At 27.3% G+C, this 10,059-nt stretch overlaps 1 long non-coding RNA gene across 1 annotated transcript; it reads left to right on the top strand.

The window, feature by feature from the left end:
• Positions 1 to 519: 519 nt before the first annotated feature.
• Positions 520 to 2,377, top strand: LOC136091508 (uncharacterized). Its single transcript, XR_010644037.1, has 2 exons — positions 520 to 1,982; positions 2,057 to 2,377. It is a non-coding gene; the product is annotated as an uncharacterized LOC136091508 (long non-coding RNA).
• Positions 2,378 to 10,059: the final 7,682 nt, after the last annotated feature.

Here is a 10,059-nt window from a genome sequence, read left to right as displayed (position 1 = left end):
TTTTAGTAATGGTTTCACATTCGTTGCGAAACCTTTAGATAATTTAATACTCCATTTTTGTAACTGAAAAACCATCACTAAAAACTTAAAATCCAAACTGGTTTTTTGGTAAAATATAGTAAATTTCATGGAATCAATACCTTATTCTTGACACGTGTTATTCTTAGTGTTTTCGAGAGTTTTAAACACGCAACAGAAACCACGCGTAACTTTTAAACGAGTTGTGCCGTCTGGGTATGTTATGAAATATGCTTTCAAAAATGTCATGTTTTACAACTAATCTTGTTAGTTTTAGGCGTACATTTGTGTTGGCGTTTTTTTGCGATGACGTAACCTTTATGCGTTAACCTTGATACCATGCCACACAAGCAATTTAGGTTAAATTCGAACCCATATGAAATATAAGAAAAATTTTTTAGCTGGATTGATGTATTTTTGAATAATCGAATACAAAGAGTGGTTCAAGGCGATGCAGTGTCAACATGGAGAAACGTATTAAGTGGTCTTCCACAGGGATTCATTCTAGGGCCATTTTTTTATTTATTAACGAATATTCACCAAACAACTGTTTCGGCGAGTCAATTTTTGAAGTATAAAAGTAAACAAAGTTAAGCGGAATTTTTCTCTTTGGATTATCAAACTAATATCAGATAAGTTGTTAAATCCACTTTTATCTAGTGCATATATTTGTTAATTAATATTATTTTATTTGTTTTTATTATATTTATTAATAAGTCAATATTATTTTGATAACAATGTATTCAACTGAGAGGGAAATTCTGAAACAACATATTGGATGGAAAAATGGTTGGGAAGATAGGTGTAACTTTCCTTTTGTTAAGCGATTAATTAGGACAGATAAGATCAGTAACAATGTCATTTCCATTTTTATGACAGTCTTTAAAATAAGAGGTGATTTATTTAGTTTTATGAGTTTTCTTTTGCCAATTGATTTTGATATGCCTAGTAATGACGAGTTTGATAAAATGTGCCTAAAGTTAACACGCCAAAAAAAGAATGAATCAAAATGATCAATTAATTTCTGAAAATAAAACAAATATGGAGCAAATAGAAAAATTTTAAATGCAAGTATTTAAGTTGGAAGCTGAAATTACAGATTTAAATTCTAAAAATAGGTCTCTTAACACACATTGTAACTCATTAAGTTCTCAATTAGAGACTATAAGTATTAGGCTAAAACAGGAGGAGCAGTTCCAACTTTTAAAAAAAAAAAAAAAAATCAAAACAGCACAGCGTAAATTTGCATCTGCTCGTGCCAAAAATGTAAGATTGCTAAAAAAAATTAATATTGAAAAAAAATTGCAAAAATTAGTGATTTAAGCCAGAACAATTGCCAAATTTGCAAATGTTTTGATAGTAGCGATAAGGATTTAGTTAGTAAAATTCCATAAAACTATTGGGTTGCTAAGTGAAGAGGAGGGAGAGTGTTTGCATAATAGCGTAAATAAGGAATTAAGACAGTTGCATTCAGTAAGAAATCAGGAGCAGAAGCTGCATCTTTATTTAAAACGCTTTGAATTGCACAGCAAAGCTGATAGGAAGCTTCAAGCCTCTAAGGTGAGAAAGTGTGTTGTGTGTTCTGAGCGTGGCGAAAATTCATTTTATAGACAAGGTCTTTGTGGTCATCAAATTTAGTTAAAATATTTAAAAAATTAAAAACAACAACAACAAAAAAACTATTTACAAGTAAGATAAATTATAGGAGATCTTTAATTTATATATAAGATAATTTTATTCTGTTCTAATATTTGTGTAATGTTAGTTTAAAATATTATTTTTTAATATAATGATTTTATATATTAGGTAGGTGCCCATTCTGTTCCTATCTTCAGAAGTTATTTATACTTATGCAATACCTTCGCTCAGGTTAAAGAATGGAATACTAATCTTGCATCAAATGTATGTAAAAATCTAGCTTTTATATATTAACTTGTGATCAGAGCAACTGGTATGTTGGTTGGGTATGATCTTGTATGTTTGTGTATTTAATTTAAAAAATGTATTGTCCTTCATTATATGTAACATTTTTTTATAGATATATAACATATCCATTTGATGTTTATCACCAGAAGTTAGTTCTACCTTTGCAGTACCTCTGCTCTACATACCTCCTCGCTGGTTAAAGAATGGAATATAATTCTCATATTAAGTTGGTGTAAAAATTTAGTTTAATAAATCAAGAATTTGTAAACGTTATCAAAATTTTGAGTGGAGCAATTGTTTTTCTGGTTTAGCATGAGTATGAATCTGATATCAATTGGATGTACAAAGATAGTTTACTACTTAAAGAACCTATCAGTAAACCAACTGATTATAAAACAGTTTTTAATGGGAATAAAAACAAATTTTCAAAAGATTTCAATTAGCTATTTGTATATTCAAACACTTTACTTACTGAGAGAAGAGACTATAGATTCAAGTGCTATAAAATAATTCTACTACCAAAAGCGAGGTTAATTCAAAAACTTAAACTCAAATTTGATCATGAATTATTTTATTAGACTTGGTGAATGTTTATTTATTAACAACTTAACACCATATTATTAGAACTGTATGCACAGAAAAAAATAAATGCTTAAGTTTTAAATGTTTTGACTAAACATTCCAAAATCGAAATCTGGCTTTATTTTGCAATGCAATGAATTTATTGGCTTAGGAAAATAAGTTTCTAAAACAAGAACTCCTAGGTTTAAAAATGTACTCTTTTAACAGTTAATCCCCCTTTTAACTACATTTTTCATAACTTTGCGAAAAGTGCGGTTTGCTTTCAGACCTCAATAAAGTCTGTTTTAGCTATCCTTAAACAATTAAGTAAGGTTTTTTTGTTTTTATAATGGTCAAACAATGGGTATATTTGAGAATAACAATCAGAAATAAGTTTTTCTGATTTTTTTTGATAAAAAGTAACATCAAATTACTTGAATTCAGCCAACTTCATCATTTGTCGCGTTTTTTTTTAAACTTAAAGAAGTTTTTTTACTAATGCATTAAATGTCGTAAGATTAAACATTTTATTGGTGTTTTTGTTCTTTTTACAAAACAAAATTATCTTTAATATTTTAAAAGTTATAGAAGTTTTAGTAACACCCCTTAAGTCAATATTTTCAAAAAATAACAAGAAGCTGTTAAGCTCGGTTTGAAACAGCCCCGGTTTCGGCATTATGATATCCAATATTAGAAGGTTGAGGTTAAACCAATGACGCAGGCCCGTAGCAACCGAGTGGGCAGCAGGGACATTTGCCCCCTCACCCCAATAATTTTTTTAATAAATAATTTTGAAGAAATTGACTAAAAAAATGGAAAAATTTCGGGGTAGTACTGCCCCCAAATACAATTTTTGCTCTTACGGCCCTGTGAGGTGTTAATATATTTTATATTACTACATTATTTATGTTAACTTTTTTAAACATGTTTTCATAGTTACGTAAATTTAGGTGATTTAATTTAATTTTCGATAGTCATATTAACATGTTTTTAATGAATATAATAACATTACGACGATAATAAAATGACTTCAATAAAATGACTGGAATGTATTATACAACTTTGAATTTTCTGACGAATAATTATTTAAGATGCGAAAAGCACTGTTAAATTATTATATTTTGTGAACAGTGCTCAGACTTATCAAAAAAGTGGAAAGTTATTATACCCAAGCGCATATATATATATATATATATATATATATATATATATATATATATATATATATACATATATAACATTAGGTACGCGTAAATCCGGATTTTACAGAACCGTTTTTTTGGCCAAATTCTGTGACACGCTTTTTAAGGTTTGAATACTAGAATTAAAAAAAGCATACTCAGACACCTTAACATTATACTCCAATTAGATAACTGTTTTAAGCTTCAATAATGCGATACACTCGCATATAGATTACTTAATTGTACTAAATAGTTGTAATTTAGTTAGCAATTGTAATGTCATTATATTTAACATTATTTAAATATATTATTTTTTATTTATAAAAATTAAACATTTTTTTTCTGCTATCATGGGGCCAAAAACAAAGTTTGTGCTTTATGGTGAATGCAAAAAGTATTTAAATACTAATTTTGAATTGTCGCAAATAGGGTATTTAACAGGATAATTGCTAGTTTGGAGAATGTTTTGCTCCATATTAAGGAGGAAAGAAATGTAATTATGCCAGAAGATGAAAAAACATATTCATTACAAATAAGAATAACCATTTATAATATGTTGTTGTGTAATATACCAACAAGTAACATTTCATGCCTTATGAGTAAAGTGGGCGTAATATAGGAGTGTTATTTTTAATAATATCCCTCATCAAGTTACTGTTGAGCAAAGGGGTCGTAAACTTATCATGCATAGCCCACTCTGCAAGCAGCAGAGTGGGCTATGCATAATAATAATCTTACTCTTTGGTTTGATGCTACAACACAAGAAAGTGTCCACATTAATAGCATTAACTTAACATCTTAAGATAAATGTCTTGTTATTGCTCTAGATCAGTTACCAGGAGGAACAGCATTTGATTATGAAAGTCATACATGCACTTCAATTGATTATATGGTATTTATTCAGATTTTTACCAAAGTAGCTTTGATGAATGTCGTAACTCGATTATTAATAATATATCTAAAACAATGACAGACAGAGCTGCAGTCAACTATCTTACTTTAAGCAAAGTTTGTGCAACCTGGGGCAAGAATTTGAATGAGCTGAACTGCCATTTGCACCCTCTGGACACAATCGCAGTTTCGTGTCGCTCAGCATTACAGTCTCTTGAGAGTGAGAGTTGTTAATTATTTGGAAATGATTGTATGGCAGTTAAAATTGTTTTAGCCATGAACAAAATGAGGTTTATAAGCATCAAAGGTGATCCAAAAGGATTTGCAAATTTTTTAGATGAAAACAATGAACTACGAAGTATTACTCCTAGATATCGTAGAAATCGGCTTCACATTCTTTTTTATACTTGTTTCATTTTTATGAAGCATTACAGTGAGTTTAAACATTTTCTCACTGTTGGAACAGTAAAATGTAAAAGTTTGCAAGCAATTTTACGAGGGGCATTTTGTAATAAAACTGTCATAAAAGAAATGCACATGCTTGTATTGTTTGGAAAACTCCTTACTGAGCCTTGGAGAAAAAAGTTTTATGTTTTAGAAGAGGATGCAACTTTTGATCATGTTTCAGGTATTCAGTTAGTGAAAAAAGTTTTGCTAAAAATTACAAATTGTAAATCTAATCCAGCTCCTCAGTTTTGCAGAAGAACAGATTATTTTGGGAATACTCTTGCCCCTAATATTTTAAAACCAATATATGCTACATTGCTAACCACTAATACTCGTATAACCTTCATTGGTAACCAGCTTAAAAAAATGACTTCTGCTTGCCTTGATACTGTGCAAGTTGTCTTGAAGCGACAATATAAAAGGTATTTCTCTTTTTCTATTACAGAGACACTAAAGGAGGTAAGAGACGCAAAAGGGAGGAACATGGTAGATACATCTTAATGATGTTGTAAATTTATTCTTTTTTTTATTGATTTTTTACTAAATGAACAATATTTTTTATAATTTTTATTAAACTTATTTTATATTAAAAATTTTAGAAATTAAATTTACCAGCTTCATCCACGTTATCACTGCCATATAGCACCCAAAGTCAAAACCAAGACTTCCTCGGTAAGCTTTTTACTGTGTTATAATTTTTATTTTAATTTTTCGAACACTCATTTAATTTTCATTTTTAAATATAGGCTTGTCTTGGAGTGATTTCTTGGTTTGGCGCCGAAGTCACCCTGGGCCTAAATCAAAAAGGGCCTTCCGCAATTTTTTCACCTTTAAATTACTGAATTAAAAACCTTTCCAATGATACATAACAATCTAGTGTTTGAATATTTGAAAAATTTCATGTCACGTGCCTAATATATATATATATATATATATATATATATATATATATATATATATATATATATATATATATATATATATATATATATATATCTATATATATATATATATATATATATATATATATATATATATGTATATATATATGTATATATATATATGTATATATATATATGTATATATATATATGTATATATATATATATATAAATATATATATACATATATATATATGCTACATATGCAATGCTACTCATTTCCTTTAAAGGTACTCTTTTCTGATTTATATTTATATATATATATATATATATATATATATATATATATATATATATATATATATATATATATATATATATATATATATATATATATATATATATATATATATGCTACATATGTAATGCTACTCATTTCCTTTAAAGGTACTCTTTTCTGATATATATATATATATTTATATATATTTATATATATGTATATATATACATATATATATATATATATATATATATATATATATATATATATATATACAAATAAAAAATATATAATACTATAATTACTAAAACAACTGTTGTTTGTGAAGTTTTTTTTTTTTGTTGTTGTTGGTAAAATCTGTGTTGCCATATGATATTATTATATATATGTATATATATATATATTATATATGTATATATATTATATATGTATTTATATTATATATATATTATATATGTATATATATATATATATATATATATATATGTATATATATATATATATATATATATATATATATATATATATATATATATATATATATATATATATATATATATATATATACATATATATATTTGTAGAAAATCACTTAACAAAAATTTTTTCCATTTAACACTGTGTTTCGTCAACAAAGATTCATCAGAAATCTGATGAATCTTTGTTGATGAAACACAGTGTTAAATGGAAAAAATTTTTGTTAAGTGATTTTCTACTAATATATAATTGCTTTGTTCTTTTAAGAACATTGAGCACTCTATTGTGTAGAATACTTTTTAAAGTTTTTAAAGTTGTTTAAATATTATATATATATATATATATATATATATATATATATACACATATTAGGAATGCAAAAAATATTTTAATTCAATATATTTTATCAATCAGTTTCGACATGATAAAATATTGACCGAGATCGATTTTTCTATAAAAAAGTTTTTCGTTTCTAATCTTAGAGTGCATATGCATTTATGATTTAAATCAAAACAATTGTTGTTTTTAAAGCTGGTAAAATCTTTGTGTTACCATATGATATTATTTTGCTCCTAATTTAAGCAAAGTGTTTTAAAAAGAAATCTTAATATTGCTTTTGTATGTTCTTTTTGAGTACCTATCAAGTATTGATGATGCTAACAAGAATTTGTTTTTAATATATTTTGAGTTATTCATGAAAAACAACAACAAAAATTTTTAAGTCTGAGTATCAAAAATGTTGTTACATCCCTAATATATTTATAATATATACATATTAAATGTTTATCAATAATATATATAATATTGTATATAATATTGTATACAATATATACAACAATATATACACACATATTTATACATGTATGCATACACACACACATAACTTGTAATTTACAATATGTATTTAAACAATGTTATATATACTATACTTATATACAATGAATACAATATAAAGAAAATGTATGCATATTGTATGCATATAAATTTTATAATCAAATTTTATTTGGTTATTAAATTTATATGCATTATATGCATACATTTTTATGATTTTTATAACATTAAAATTTTATAATAGATTTGAAAATCTAGTGACCTTTGTCTTAACATATAATATATGGTTTACTTAGCTATTTGAAATAGTTAAATAAACCGTATATTATATGTTTAGACATTGTTCACTAAATTTTCAAACCTTATATATAAATTTTATTGATTTAAATATAATTATATATACATATTTATTCAGCAATGCATATATGTATGATTCTCACACATATAAAAACATGACATGTCATGTCATGTATACTATGTATTAATTTTAAAAAAATAATTAATCCTCGGATCTGAGAAAAAATCCAAATCAAAATAAGGTATACATAAATTAAAAACCAAAAGTTAATAAATTTCTACGCTCAATCTTTTTTTAACAAGTTTCAAAAATATAAACAAATTACACTTTTAGCAACTAGATTATTGTCGAAGAGATATAAGTTAACTTTATATAATATAAGGTAACTTTACAATTTTAAAATTATGTTAGAGATCTAATGATGTAGTTTTTTTTTGTTTTTTTTTTACTGTATTTATCTCCCTAATTTCGCAAAAAAACTTTTTATAATATTTGATACCCCAATTTTTACAGTTATTATAACACACTTTCAACTATTTAACTCCAAAACGGAAGCCTTGATAAACAAAGCCAGTGCTCTGTAAAGCAAGTTAAGCGCGGTACCCCTAGTGAAGTGGTGGGAGTGCAACTAAGAACTTCTCGTTTACGAAGAAATTGTTATACCACTACATGACTACCTTATAAAGGTATAACCGCATTGAAAGGTGTAAATGCAAATGATGTACCGCTTATGTTTACCTTACATAACTTATAGTATTTTAATAATTACCGAAAAATGAGTGTTGTGTTTTTAAATTTTATTATTTAGGTGCCCTAAAAAGTCATTCCGGCCTTATTACATAGCACCGCGCCGATGTTTTTACCTAAAACTGCACCATAGTGCTTCTAATCAAAATGACTAAATCATTTCCCTTAAACATCTAATAAAGTACACAATATGTCAATTATACCTAGTATATTAAATGCATAATTCTAAAAGCTCACAATTTACCCCTTTAGTTTGCTGTTGACATTTGTGTATATAAAAAGTTAACAATTTGAGTTTAATTTTTGGAAGGGGTCGTCCATAAAGTACGTACGCCAAAAATTTTGAAATTTGACACCCCTCTCCCCCTATTGCCATGCGTACTTTTAAGTCTCTACCCCTTAAAAAGTACGTACTTTTTTCAAATACCCCCCCCCCCCCCAATAAAAACTTTTTAAAAAAAAAAAAAAAAAGTGGAGGTACCTTAAATACTTTTTACGACTCCAAAGCCCTTTTTATTTGCGGCACAGGATCCCAACTAAAAAAATAACTTCAAATATATATAAAAATATTAATTTTAATAAAGTTAAATTCCTTACTACCTGTGTGTGCTTGGACGATAGGTTAAAGATATCAGCGGAGTGGAGTTCGAGTCCCGCTCAAGTCTTATTGTACTTTTTTTTGTTTTAATGACGGATCAAATAAAAATAAACTATAGTTAAGGCGGATTTTTTCAGGCACTCCTCTTCAGTAAGTTCGTAAAAAATAAGTCTTAGGCAAGATTATTAATATTGAAAACAAAGCCTAAAACCCAGTGTTGAGGGTAGGCTACCCATACCTCTTAATTAAAGGGTGGGAGAAGGAGCAAATTTTGTGCCCTAAATCGCGTGAATAAAATTCAAGCAATTTAGAACTTTTTTTGTTCCCAGGCTTCCACCATCCCAATTTTATCCAAGACCTCCTCATTTGGCATAGGTATAAAGATATTTAAGGCGCCCAAGCATGTGTGTGCGTAGGGGTTTAGTTTTTAGGGTTCCTGTAATTTTGGCAAATTCATCTTTATTTGGAAAGGCTTTTCGAGCAGTACTGCCGTCATTTGAGTTTCCAGATCCTCCACACTTTGGATATTCAACAATGAGTCTCTTTTTTTTGGAATCCTTTTTGTATACTCATTGTTTGTTCTTTAACAAGAACTTTCTCTGCGTTGTCTCTTGCTTGCCATTTTTTGATTGGTATCTTATATGAAAGATGTACAAGACACTTAAAAATCATGAATAAACTGTAGAAAATCCATATTGATGCTCATCCGATGAATAAGAAAGTTTTGTAACTTTGTCGATGTTGTTTATGTCTTTCGGTGAACTTCCACATTTGGCGAACTTCCACATTTAGAGAACATCCACATTTAGTGAACTTCCACATTTGGTGAACTTCCACATTTTGTGAACTTCCACATATACAGCAACATTGACTAGAGCTTGTTACACGCAATGCATTTTTGATTTTTCGGTCTCTCATAGCAAC

This window comes from Hydra vulgaris, chromosome 15, assembly GCF_038396675.1.
Source record: "Hydra vulgaris chromosome 15, alternate assembly HydraT2T_AEP".
Classification (NCBI taxonomy): domain Eukaryota; kingdom Metazoa; phylum Cnidaria; class Hydrozoa; order Anthoathecata; family Hydridae; genus Hydra; species Hydra vulgaris.
This window is presented reverse-complemented; position numbering and strand designations above follow the sequence as displayed.